At 40.2% G+C, this 14,551-nt stretch overlaps 1 protein-coding gene across 2 annotated transcripts in view; it reads right to left on the bottom strand.

Annotated features, from left to right (window-relative positions):
* Positions 1–3,654: 3,654 nt before the first annotated feature.
* cdk14 (cyclin-dependent kinase 14) overlaps positions 3,655–14,551 on the bottom strand; it is a 141,378-nt gene continuing 130,481 nt past the window's right edge. For both annotated transcript variants that reach the window (XM_044033115.1, XM_044033117.1), the window contains one exon: positions 3,655–4,793. The gene's annotated coding sequence lies outside the window, so the exon portion shown is untranslated. The remainder of the gene's footprint in view (positions 4,794–14,551) is intronic.

Genomic DNA, 14,551 nt, shown 5'->3' on the forward strand with positions numbered 1-14,551 from the left:
ACACGCTTTACATTCATTGGTTATTTTCACATTTACACTGTAGATTTTCTTTTCTTTTTTCCTGCTTCACCATTTACTTCTAATATGATTTAATTTCTATACTGGTTACAAAACAGTAGCCTGGTTTCTCTAGCTTCTGTGGTTCAATGTGATCTTGTTATTAGATTATTATTGCATTCTATCAACTGCTTAGTTTGCAGAGTATGTTCCTGAATATAGTATAAATAGAACAGCAATTGCATAAAGTCTTCTTCTCACTAGAGGATAATTGGCCAGATTTTGGTCTGGATCCAATAATCGTGGATTCAGATTTTAGGCTGATTTGAACAGATTATCTGGCCAAATTATCCTGTAGTGTGAGAGATTAACAGACGCTATTTTAATGTGATTGGACGCATCAGAGTCTTCAGATTTCAAATTGTAAGTATTAAACAAGCGATTGGGGCGTGAGCAGAACCGTGCAATAACTAAGGAGAGTGAGTTGACCATGAAATGGATGTTGCATAGTATGAATGAGTTTAGTATGAATGAGTTTAGTCTAATGCTAAAGCTAGAAGAAGAAACAAGCAGAGAACACCAGCTGTTGGCAATATCCTAAGCTTGGGGCAAGGGTTAAGGTAACGTAACTGAATTCTCAGTTACATTTCGTAAGGAATTTGTCGTGTCATAGTTCACAAATGTTTGAGACAAAGTTCTCACAAAGCAGCGGAGAAGTTGGTGCTGACAAAGCAAGACATCCGCCAAGAGGGAGGCAACATATCGAGACCAGTTTGACACCAAATCTGTGCTTCCAGACCTGAGAAGATAGATTGAATAAAGGTTAGCAAAGCAGCAGATCAACACAAATGTGAAACAGTGGAAAGCAAATTAGCAAACACTGAGGGGAAGTCAACGCTCCTCTGACACATACGAGTCGTATAATCAGTTTTATTTCAGGTAAAACAACATTAAACAACATTTACAGAAGGACATTACATCTTCCATAATAACATTACATACAGGTTGTAACAAATAATGCAACAGCTACTCTATACTGTATACTATATTGTTTCAGTCGAGGAAGTGACTGACGACAGTCAAAATGGTGTATTTTTCAGTGCAGCATACAAATAGAGAAAAGTGGGAGGAGCCTTTTTTGGACAAAAAAAAACAAAAACAGAAATGTATTATTTAGCAGAATTTAGCGAGAATGCACGCTCAGTGTCCCCCCCCCACACACACACACACCACCAGTATCATCTTATGTCCCCATAATAAAGAATGCCAAAAATATTTATATTCATATTCATATATGACTTCTCTTTGATAGCATTTAAGGGACATTTTGTAACCCTGTATTACAAGCATCTCTGGCTACATTCACACTACTGTATAAGACAATACATGACCACTAATTCACAGCTGATTTATGAGAGCCAAAATACTGTAACTCAGTCTCTGTGCAGACTAAAACACAAAACCTCTCTATTTTACGTCCTCCAAAACTCCACGATTGTTTGAATGGCAAGTGTAAACATAGCAATTGCACCGTATCTTAACATTCACATGCAATAGTGTGAATGTAGCCTCTCTTTCAGTTTCTGTTTTTGTTCACCTTTGACCGTTACCATAGATTTCCCATGTCACAGAAGCTGAATGTGCAACGCAAACTCTCGTCTTTCCCTTCGCTGGACTTTTATCAAATATATGAAGAACATTCAAGTTCGAACAGTTCGAGCGCCTTCCCCTTCAGGAGCTCTGCTCACTCAGAAATCCAAAGTTTAAAACAACACTGCAGGCTGCCACAGCTCCACAGAAGTAAGGGTGTCAAGGGGTGGCTGTGGGGGAGCGTACCAAAAATAATTATTCACGTGCTAATACTGCTTGTGATCCCTTAAAGCGACACGAGGCTGGGCACAGTTTGACGGTATTTACAGTCGCCTGTCACGCCGCCTCACTGATATTAACCCACCTCCTCTCCCCTCCTCTCGCTTTCTTTGTGCCACTCACTCGCTCACTCACTCACTCACTCACAGCCGGGGACTGACACTGAAAAAAAGCCAATGGGGACAACTTCAAGTACAGCGTTTTACTTTGTACAAGTGCTCCTTAACTTTGTGGTAGGTTCAAATCTGGGTAAAATATTTACACATGTAAAAAGGGGGGGGGGCTATATAGTCTGAAATCATACATATATATTTATAGAATTATATCACTTTATTTGTATTTATTTTTTTAAGGGGGAACGCAAGTGCATAACAGTGACCATACAGGCTGGAATGTAATGGCAAAGTGATTCTTTTTGTTTGTTTTTAAAGTGCATTTTCAAAACACTATTGGAGAGTTTGTCCCATTATTACTTATTAATTAAGGAGCCCCAGGCAATGTGGCGCTAGAACTAAACCAGAGCAGGATAATGACATTGAGCCAATGGGGTTTCAGCCAATAATAATTCACAAAATTGTCATCATTGACTTATGCACTCAGGCTTTTTCTGGGGGGAGGGGGGGGGGCAATCTCAGCTCAAGCCCCCAGGAAATTGCCTGATGCAACACCCCTGCTTCATCGTTAGTATGAAGAAAGAGGGGCGGTTACATTATATATTTATTTTTGTGAATGCTAAACTAGTTTGAGGGGCGGTGTCGTGACAGGTTGGCAGGTTTAGAGCAGGCTGTGGGGTTATAATGTACTGTAGCTGAGAGGTCTAGATAGATGCAGGTAGTTTATCCTATGAGAAAAGACATTTATATTATTACAAGTGTGTTTGTGTAAACGTGTGCGCGTGTGTGTAAGAGACCATGGAGCAACATGATTAATATCCACTAAAGCCATTCTCTATGGCTCTTCACGTCTGCAGCCTCGTCTCCTCTGCGAAATCAACAGTGCACAGGCTAATATTTATTCTTGTTTCAGTTGACCGATACAGAGGAAGCCATTCTGTCGATAGTACTTCACAATTACCACCATTATGTTTAAACTCTAATATTCATATATATATATGTTCACACAAAACAGCAACCAAAAATATCAAAACAGAATAAACATCTTTGCAGATGATATTACATTATACCTTGATCAGCTCCAAAAAACACTTACTGTAGAAGATGTGGGATGTTGAGGGGCACACATATTATGGGAAACACCCTGCACTATCCATACTGCATACATACACACACACACAAAAGCACACTGTACAGCACTCAGCCCGAGGTTGGGGTTTGTTTTGCCAAATTTACCAGAAAAGGAAAAAGCACCAGATCAATTTGACGCGTGAACTGACAGAGGAGAATATTGCAAAATCGTAAAAAGTGACAGGGACGATTGTCGTGGGCCAAATCGAACAGCGCGCTGCAAACAGCCTATTGCCTCTCATTATTTGTATATTAGCTCATTTACATGGATGGAAGCACCGATGCTAAGCTATTGCCCATGATTTACACACTCGCTAACCGACACGCATACATCCTCATCACACACACAGACACACACTTAATCTTTTATAGTATTGCGTCGTTATTGTTTGGTGCTGTCCCTGTCATGTGTGCACCATCAACATCTCCAGCTGAGATTATTTACTGTATGTTAGAGAGAGACCTTTCAGTTTGGAACACAAAACTCACATCAGATTGATTTGGTTCTATCACTGAGGAGAATTCTTATCACTAACATTACTCGCGCAGTTCCAGCCTTTAATTCTAAAAGATTACGGTAACATTTTAAAGGTATTTGTCAATCGTGTGGGTCAGTTTATGTTTTCCGTCTACAATACCTACAATTGGCCACTAGGGGAGAATGACAGCAAGGTTGAATCTAGAAATTTGTTTTGGCAAAAAAGTGAAAAAAAAAAAGTACCTACAAGCACAATCAGTCACACAAACATCGTTTAAAGAAGTATGAGCAGCTTCGTTGTACCAAGTCGAGCACAAAAAAGAAATCTACGTTCCACCCTGTTTTAGTGGAGTCCCTCATTCGCAACAATGTCTTTTTTGTGAGTGGAAAAACGTTCAAAACTACAAAAATAAGGCTGTAAAAAAGGGTCAAACGGAAAGCTGGTAAAATGAGGACACTGATTATTATTATGACGTAAAACATGGATTACCAGTCGTCCTAAACTCAACTATAACCATGTTTTAACTACGTATTTGTACATTTAAAGTAACACCAGTACCGTTGACCTTCAATATGGCTACCAGAGAATGTGTTCCACCACCTGAGAGCTCTCCATTATTATTATTATTATTATTATCATTATTATTATGATTGTATGCAGTTACAAACATTAGAGCTTGACTTAACTAGACAGAAATGAAGAAAACAACTTTTTTCGGATTAAATTGATGCGTGGTTTTGGTTTTATAGGATATGTTTTTTTAAATCACATGCATGTCTCTAGCGGTGGATATGAAGAGGTGAGAGGATGAAACAATATTAAAATGGTCTGCTGAACATTTTCTAAAATGAGTATATCATACGTACAAATATACATTCTTAAATAGGAGGCTAGTTACAAACACAAAACACAATATGTAAAGAACTTTTGTTTATACTGTGACACAGATATACGGTATAATGAGTTATTGGAACCTTATAAAAAGTAAACAGAACTTTGCAAATGATAGACTTGAGTCTTGTGTACTGTTCACACGCACGCACACACACGCATGCACGCACGCCCACACCCAAGCACTCACATACACACTCACGCGTCTTGTGAAGGTAATAAATAAAGAGAACCGGGGCCCTTTCATTCATTTGGATCCTCAATCTCAGCATCTTTGTCTTCACGTTATTTATTATTTTTTTGAACCAGCAACCTGAAACACAGAGAAAGAGAGAAAAACAAAAAAAAAAGAATGTCAGTAAAACACTTTTGACAGATATGACACTGTAAAAAATAAACACAAACACAAAACAAAAAACACCCAGAGGCAGTGACATGTCACATTTTTACATGCTTCAAATCAACAGCAAATTGTCAGTTTTATTTTATTTATTTGTCATAAAATGATTTTAGGATATGCATTTGTTTTCTCACTCAGATTCTTCTTTTTACTTGCACTTTTGTTAAATTGACTTTATTTTATTCAACGTCTGTAAGAAATCCACTTAATTTACCCGTTATTTTACAGTAAATTGTAAATAAAACCACTCTTTTACTACACAAACAAACATTGTGTCACTAGAACATTCATATAGTATAAATAAAATAATTATAATTATACTAAAGAACTTTTATTGCCTTTTGATTAGGGTTGCAAAGATTCTTCGATTATTAATCTATTACTAAATTAATCCTAAATTATTTTGATAATCAGTTAATCGGGTAGAGTGTTTTTTGTTCTTTAAATAATAAAAACAAGTTTTCTTGTTTTTCAGCTTCTTAGAAGTGAATATTTTCAGGTTTCTTTGCTCCATGTTGCAAAGGAATCATTTTGGTTCAAAACCTTTGAGATTTCACATTTTCTGACATTTTATGGACCAAACAAGTACTCGATTAATCAGGAAAGTAATTGACAGAAGAATCGTTTCTTTAGATTAGTCATCTTTAGTTGAAGCTCGAATTGGAATGCTTATTCCTTTGCTAACTTAAATAACTTTATTTTGAATGCAGAACCTTTGAGAAGATAAAATGCATGAGCAGAGGAACAAGGGGAGGAGTGAGAAAGGGTGAAGGAGGAGTAAAGGATGAAGGAGGGAACTGTAGTGACTGATAAATTATGCATTCCTCTCTCAGGTCCCTTTTTTATCCCGGTTTCCTCTTTACTCTCATATTCTCTTCCCCTCTCTCTCTCCCTCTGGTTCCATGTCACTTGTCCAGCCGTTGGAAGTCAGTTCCCAGTGGAAGCAGGCCTGCATATGCAGAGAATCTCTGATGTTGGCTGAGCACCGTCATGCGTTATCTGCCGCTCCACGAGCCATCACACTCCAGACTGTACGTTTGCTTGTACGTCCGTGCACGTGCGCTTTGGTACTGAAACTTAACACATGCGTGTGTCTGAGTCCAATATCAAAACAGAAACTGTGACTTTGAATGTTGGTGTGTGAGAAAATGACTGTACTGTATATGCTGGGATGGGACAGTATGTTGTACGGACATTAGTGTAATAAAAACATTTTCATGTTATGATAAAGTCTCAAATGAACCCTTTAACACCGAGCGCACCGCAGACCACTTGTTCGCGTAAGCGCACTTTGCATTACCGTAGTTATGCAACGGTTTGTGATATTGGAAAAACTGTGACGGTTCCTGAAAGCTGAGAAGTTGCACGTCAAAGCCAATGAGGTTATTATGGTAATTTCACTGCTTCAGGAAGCTGGCGAATCAGCGTCTTTGTCGCCAGAGAGGGAAAAAGTGGGAAAAAAAATAATGAAAAAGAAGTCCAGACAGACATCTTGAGGCTTAGGTGTTAGATGGTTAAGTATCGCAAAAGTACAAGCAGGGATTTCTTTTATAAGACAAGGTAAAACTCCGGTCACATACCCTGGTACAGTATATACCAGTATTTCTAATTTTCAAATTTTCCTCCAAGTACAACCAGAGGAAGCTTGTGTACCACTAGTGGTACATGTGCCACAGTTTGAGAACCATGGATTTAGGAAGCAATTATGTGTATCTCCATTATCTTTCAGAAATCTTCATTTCTATTTGTCTGGACTAAAGTTGTCTCAGTGTTCGTACGGTAAGAGGCAGCATCAGCGTATCAGCGTAGGTGCTCCGAAAGCAACACGTAACATGTAACAGATGTCGGCGTCCGCTACCTTGGACTCAAAAAATGACAAGTGATTGTGTGTATAAATGTGTGTGTTTGTGTGTGTGTGTGTGTGTGTGTTAGGGCATTGCACTTAGAAAGCAGATGGAACTGGTGGGTGGGTTTTTGTGGGGAGGATTTAGCAGGCGTGGCCAGCTGCTGGCTGTCCTTCCACAGAGACCCTCCTCCCCCCCAAAATCCTAAACTACTCTATGTTAGGACAGACTCAACAACAATAGAGAAGAGAAACAGAGTCACTAATAAGAGCATATTCCTCTACTATGTATTTATTTCATCCTCTTAATAAACCTTAATAATCCTCACACGAGCGGCATAAAAATGACACTGTGGTTTGTTGACGTTCTGGAGCACAGTGAATGAATTTTATTTTTTTTCTTATTAAAGTCTCAGTCAAAATCATACTGACAGAGGCCTGTGACCTTTTAGGGTCAGTGTTCATATGTGAGGTCAGAGGGGTCCGACCGCTCTCCCTGCAGGGAGGTCCCGTTATGTCTGATCCTGTTTAATGAACTCAGTCAGACAGGACTTAAGTAGCACTCATGGAGCAGCACCATGAACTGAACTGGGAAAAGGCATTGATGTTTTAATAAGCTGCTTTCTCTCTCTCTCTCTCTCTCTATGTCTATGTAAGTAATTACATACATGTGCACACAGAGCTGTTTAACAAGTCATGCTGCTCTTATTTTGCAGATGTTGTGACTGTGATGTGGTTCTTAATCGTTGCGACTGATCGTCTTTGCATCTCGACTGTCATTTTTTACCAACTCATCGTATAAATAGTGGTATTTTTTTGTCTGTCAATGAACAAAGTCAATTTCCTCATCTGTTGCACATTTAATCTTAAGTGCGTACGTGAAGTGTTTGAGAGAAAGAAGACACTTGAGTTTAGACGACTTGTTACAGTGTGCATTCGTTAAATACGATAAAAACTTTTTTGAGTCCAGATACAGTCTTTTTACATCTTTTAAATGACAAAAAAAACGAGCATTGCTACTGACCAACGAGAAGAAAGGGAGACGGAAAAGGAAGAGTTATGAAGCAATAAATCACACCACTAATTCCTTTCTTGTAAGACAATTAACAGTGAACAGCAGGATCAGCGATGGGTGTTGGGGGAGAAGCTCGGGGGGCCTCGCGCTGCATGAACAACAAGATTCCACAGAGGCTCTGCCTGTTGAGCCGTACTTTGCTGGGAAAGTTGTTTTAGCTTCGTGGCTTTCAGCCCCAACGTGCCAAAGTGGAGAGGAAAAAGAAAGGAGAACGTCCTCCCTCTGTGTCCATCCCTCTGTCTTCCACATCCAGTTGGTAGGAAGAGGGAAAATGACCACTCTTGCAGATGTGCCAGTTCTACTCTGACAAAAAACACTTTCTTCTTGGTTTTTCTTGCCTAAGTTGTCTGGGTTACTGAATATGAGTCTTTAAAGCACGCACACACACACACACAGCACAGAGAGCCTTGACTACCCTGCTGCAGATTCATGTGTTTCCTATTAGCCCATGTCCTGGCAGCATACTCCCCGTTCTATTTCTACAGAATCAGCAGTTAATAGCTGGAATCACACCACGACTGAACTCCACGCACACACACACACAACCATGTGAGCTACAGTCAAGACTTTAACCTGGTAAACTAACATAAAGACGCGCTTAATGCCCCGTGGAGGTGAGCCACAGAAAATATAAACATTGGGAATTACGTTGATTCAAGCAGACGTTTATCTCTTGACTAGAAAATAGGAAAACCTCATAAAAAGTTGAGGGTCTAAGGTAAAGGCCACCTCTTGCAGGATTTGACTGGCTGCCTGGTCCACGTGTAACATTATCATTTTAACTTGAAAAACGGCCGACAAATGCATTGCAACAGACAATAGAAAAACGTTGATTTTTTTCCTGGCAACGTGTTTATTTATAATAATTGCATATTTTCTGCAGAATAAATGTAGAAGTATTCATTACTTTCCACAGATTTGTGTCGCTGGCAGCGCAGAGATGCTCTAAAATCAAAGACAGACCATAATGGCACCTTAAACTCTCGCTCGTCAAACCCGGGGATTCTAATTTGAAGTGACAGTATGACCCATTGATGAAAGAAAGCAGCGTCCAAGTTCCAATCTGCACTTTAAGTGCAGTTAAACAAAATCACCCCCTGTTTCTCGGCTCCGCTCGTGTTCTGCCACGCGTGTGTGTGTGTGTGTGTGTGTGTGTGTGTGTGGAGCTGTGGCTGTAGTAATGAGTGTCTACCGAGGGCCAGAGAATACGCCGAGTGGAAACGCCTTCATCCATGAACTTGCAAATACACCCATTGGCCGAGGATTGCCAGGTTCCCATTCCATAAATCCTCGTTTGGGGGCCATGTTTTTCTTGTCTGAGGCCATGGGTGACCCCCTCACAGCAGTTTACATAAGGTGATGGAAACACTGAGAGGAGGGCGGAGGACACACGGTGGAATGTCACAGCGGAAGGAAAAATGAAGAGGAGAAAAACAGAGTATAAAGTAAAGAGTGTGACACAGTAGTCATGTCAGGAGCAATTAGAAGCCACTGACCGATAGTAGATGTGCTACTGCTCCTCATCTTGTGCACTCAAATATAAAGCGCAGTATATACGATGGTTTTGTGTGTGTGCAAGAACTGGTTTAGGCAAGTATTCACACACACTCCCTGTGTGAGTTGCACAAGACAAGATAGGATTATCAACAAAGCGGTCGTCGCACGCTGCAAATGCATCCACTGGGGCTTTAAGTCCTATGAGGAACAAAACAATGTTTTTGGTGAGAATATCATTATAAGTGAAAATGACAGGGTTTTTGTCTGTCAAGATTCAAATGGTGGAGGTGACCGTTCCTTTGATGAAAAGCGAACGTCTTATCCCCTGATTTAGTTCTACAGCTGACATGACATTTCAAAGGAAAATCAAAACCTTATTTATTTCGCACTGCTTTTAAAATTCAGTAGCACGGTGCCACTTTCCCTCTGTTCTTAATTGTACATTTTCTAATTTTATTGATCTTATTTTATTGGTTTCATGGTTTTTCCTTAATGTTTTATTGTGTATTTTACTCCTGCTAAACTAATTGAGTGTTTTATTCTTTGAGTACAGATATAAACATTAATTGATAGATTGATTGATTGATTTGCTGGAGCTTGATAGGCAGGTGAAACTTTGTCATAATATGTTAACTACAGACAGTGAAGGTGCTTTTCCAGCTCAAAAGTTTCCCCTCTGTGAAATATCATTAAAAACCTAATTTAAAGTTGGACGGTGGAAGCGGTGATGATGACACACCTCAAAAGATCATGGAAACTTCCAGACAAAAGTGTGGAAAAGGCACAGCAAAGCTACACATGACTACAAAAAGGTGCCCGGAAGATCCGACTGACACTGTGTTTCCCTGATGCACAAACAGGGAGGAGGCATCAGATGGAGGTCACCAGACCTGTGACCTCACATCAAAAGGTGTCTCTGCAGCATTTGAATGACGTCATTTTGGAGAAAAACAGGCAAAGTTAAACTGAGATACTTGAGAAAAAACAATAGTTTGCAAATAAATCTTGACTCTGGATCCACATCTCTATAAAAATCAAAATCAGTTGTTTACTTTTTGAGTTTTGCTGCTCACTGACAGATAAAAAGACCCAGTGAAAAGTTTAACCACCTTGGAGCTGATAAGATAAAGGCTTTCAGCAGCCAGAGCCAAAGCAGGCAGACGTGAGGAGCGTATAGGAAAAGCCTAAAGTAAAGAAACTGAGAGGGGTGTTTACAGCCGGTAAAATGCAGGGTGTAGAGAGACGACAGAAACCTTTTTTTTTTTATTGTGGCCCTAATGCAGGTAACAAAATAACACCGCTTCGCTTTGTGTTTTTGATCTCGGGGAAGATGTCCGTCTGGTACACTGCTCAGCATGGGAATGCTTGTCTCTGCAGGGAAGGTATTTTCAACAGAGTGTAAATCAGCCTCAGTACAATACAGGTCTAATGAATGGTACGGGCTTATGTTTCAGGCCTGTGTGCAGGCAGGCTGCAGGCTCTATAATGTCTGTTATTCGAGCAGAGCAGACAGTATGGTTTAAGTATAGTGAATGTTACAGCCTGGGTGTGTGTTTGCTTTCCCCTATAAGTCTGTGATGAGAACACAAAGAGACTCCTCTGCCACCTCAACCCCATCTTTAACCTCCCCCTCTCTAAGTTTCATCAGGTTCTTTTAGCTTCCTGGAAATATGAAAGTGGAACTATGCAGGATTTTGACCCTAATTTAACAGCTTCAGTGTGATTGTGATGGTTAAGTGTCTTGTTGCGGGGAGATTGGGGGCTGTCTCCTCTGCCCCTACCGTCTTTTAGTGGAAAACCAGCAAGCAAGCCTTATGGCAATACAATCACACATCTCCCAGCCACATACTGGCTACAAGATCAAGCCAGTGACGTTCATCATGGGAGAGCCAGCAAAAAAGGAAGCAGAGAAAAACGACTATTTTCCGAATGGCAAGAAGTGAAAAACACAGAAGCATGTAAAATGGTTTCCGACCCTTATCTTTGGGATCAATTCTCTGTTCTCTGCGTGTTTGCACTTCCTCGATGTTTGCCCGAGCATTTGTATGAACGACGTCTGTCTGTTGCTGGTTTGTTTTCAGTGACTGTTCTTCCATTTGCACGAACATGGCTCCACGGCTTGTGTTTTCGCCGGCTCCATTGAAAACAAATGCACATTTCCAGGAGAGGGGAAGGGATGGTGGAGCCTCAGCGGTGAGGATAAATCGGTAGAGACAAGGGGGAGCTCTGTCAAGAAAAAGGCAAAAAAGGCTTGCCAAATTCCGCTTTAACTTAAAACTTAACTTAAGATTTCACAATTTGAAAGTGGCATTTAAAGGTCCAGCGTGTTAACACTCTTGTCATAATAAAACCATTTATTCCAACAAGTGGAAATGCATTTAGACTCTGATGCTCCTTGGATTTCCCCCATTCAAGAGCAACCCCGAGCAAGACCCTGGAAAACATTGTAAACTTTAGAGCCTGTTAAACTTTGATCTGGAATGTTGAGGTGGTGGCGACAAAGTTGTGCCAGGGGCAGGAGAGTGAGACAGCGTTTGTGTGGTAAGAAATAAGAGCGAGAGGGAGAGGTGTTATTTAAATGGACTGCCTTTGTGTGAGGGTGGCTGTGATTGAAGTGAGACTAATAGATTGCAGTAAGCTGGCTGTCAGCTGATTAGAGCTGCGGCGTATGACTGCTGTGTCCCGCAATGCAAGACTTCATTCATTTTTATAAGTGTACAATCACCCAATTGTGTGAGTTGTTGTTTTTCATCACCCCGAGAGTGACACTTTTATATTTAGATAAAGGTCAACTCCACCATGTTTTAACTTAAACTTTAAACCTAACTAATGTTTATTTTTTACGCATGCACATTGTACCTTTACGTATGTCTTTAGCCACATTAATATCCACAAGTGTATGAAGTATTACTCCGAGCCCGCGAGGTCATAATGAATTTGTTGATATGTTTCTTTTGGTCAAAAATTTAACACGTGTTTGACACTAGAAGGAAAGTTTAAACATCAAATGTATCAAATGGAAGAGAAAAATAAAACAAAAAACGGCGCTGGACAAAATATTGTGTGCTCAAGACTTCAAAACAGGAATTCACACACACCGACGGATGATTTCATGGTGTAGGGTTTTTTCAAGCAAAACTGGATATTTTCTTTAGCTGTATTAACTTACAGATCAATCACGAGGCTAACGTGCACACTGATGTGTACGTCTTGTCTAGTTTTTCATTTTGTTATCAGGTTAAAGACGGTGATTCATTGATGGCACCAGAAGAACAACATTAAATCACGTGAATATACACTACATGGACAAAAGTATTCAGACGCTTGACTATTACACCAACTGGGACTGTAATGGCGTATTCAAATACATATACAGGACTGTTATATGGAGTTGGTCCCTCTTTTGCAGCTATAACAGCTTCCACATTTCTTGGAAGACATGATTTTTAAGTGTTTCTATATGAATTTGTTGCCCATTCATTCTGTAGAGCGTTTATGAGGTTCATCCCAAAGGTGCTCAAATGTGGGGTTGAGGTCAGGGCTCTGTGAGGGCCAGTCGAGTTCTTCCGCTCCAGACAAAGTCAAACCATGTCTTTATAGTCCTTGCTTTGTGCACTGGGGCACAGTCAAGTTGGAATAGAAAAGAGACCTTTCTCAAACTGTTGCCACAAAGTTGGAAGCATGGCATTGTCCAAAATGTCTTAGTATGCTGAAGAGTTAAGATTGTCCTTCATTGGCGATAAGGGGCCTAGCCAAAAGCCTGATTGAAACGCCAGAATTCAACACCAAAATACTTTTGTGCATATATTGTATGTGCCAAATGCTATCCACCCATTAATTGTCACTCTGACGTAGAGTTCTGGTGTTAATCCACAGAAAGGTTGTAAGAAAACAAGATTAAATCCCCAAGAACCATCAACATCAGAGCCAAAGTTTGTGCCAATCTATCCAATGGAGAAATACTACACTGGAAAGTGGAAACCTAGACCCTGACAGTCCACCCAGTATTTGTTCAGACAGTGGATCAGCTCCACAATGTAGCCCAACTACTGTATATACTATATATTTACACTCCAATGACACACACAGTACACTTAGTTAATTATACGAACATTTGTCGAGTTCCGTACGAGCTGTGGTTGATTGCATGCCTTCGGCAGCCAATTGGGGGAGAACAAAGCACTTTGGAAAGTTGGCTTACTTACAAATGACGGTGTTTCATTTTGAGGGCAGTTAGTTTTGTCGAGCCAGCTGAGCATTTGCCAAGCTTTGTGGTGAAAGGCTCTATTAAATATATCACTATTCCCATGGCGGCTTCAGTAGCTGCTTTGGGAAGTTACAACCAAAATCTGCATCGCTCTATATTTCATCCAAACCGTGCCAAGAAAAACAGTCCAGCGAGGGGCTGGCAGGAGAAGCTACAGGAAAATATACTATGGAGTGACTTTTGCAGACATTTTGAATTCTCACATAAAACCCCCGTCTGGAAAATGTCCAGATTTACTGCCCAAAAGCACCTTAACAAACCCTGGTCTGTGAGATTTCATCAAAAAGGCACTTTACAGACTGTTAAACTTTCTCAAGTAGCCCTTGAACATTTCCATATTTTCAGTGTGTGTGGTCTAATTTGACCGGTGTGTGGAATATGCAGTATCCAATTATCGACGATGGGTGGTCATTTGTGTTGAAATTTGAAAAAAAAAAAAGCCTTAAAATCCATTGAAAGTATTTGTTCAAATGTTCAGTGTGGAGGACATCACAAGGTCTTGAGGCAATATGATAAAAAAACAACATATTCATGCTTTTGGAATGTTGTTAAGATGTCATACTGGTCTGAACACCAGAGGAAAATTAAACCAGAGTTGTCCACTTCCAAATGTTCATATAAGTGTGGCCAAGTTTTTAGAAAATAATTTCAATTAATGAGCAATGTGTTTTCTTTCCTGATAGAAAACACTTTTGACACTTTTAGTTGAAAAACACAATACTTTGTGACGCATTAGAATAACAATGTGGAGAGAAGACTTCCACTGCAGCCAACTGTGTGGGGGTTGTATGGCCAAGAGAAGAGCCATGAGGCCAGTAGGTTAATTATGGAGCTCTGTGGTGTCACTGGGAAACTGTGACTACCACTCTGTTGGGACGTCTCGCGAGCCAGCTTGGGCTCCACATATGCACTCTTGAATATACAACATTTCATATATCACTTTCGTCTCAATTTCAGAAATATGTAATAGGTGGTTGGCCTTGAGAAAA

Source organism: Solea senegalensis, linkage group LG9 (assembly GCF_019176455.1).
Source record: "Solea senegalensis isolate Sse05_10M linkage group LG9, IFAPA_SoseM_1, whole genome shotgun sequence".
NCBI classification, from domain to species: Eukaryota; Metazoa; Chordata; class Actinopteri; order Pleuronectiformes; family Soleidae; genus Solea; species Solea senegalensis.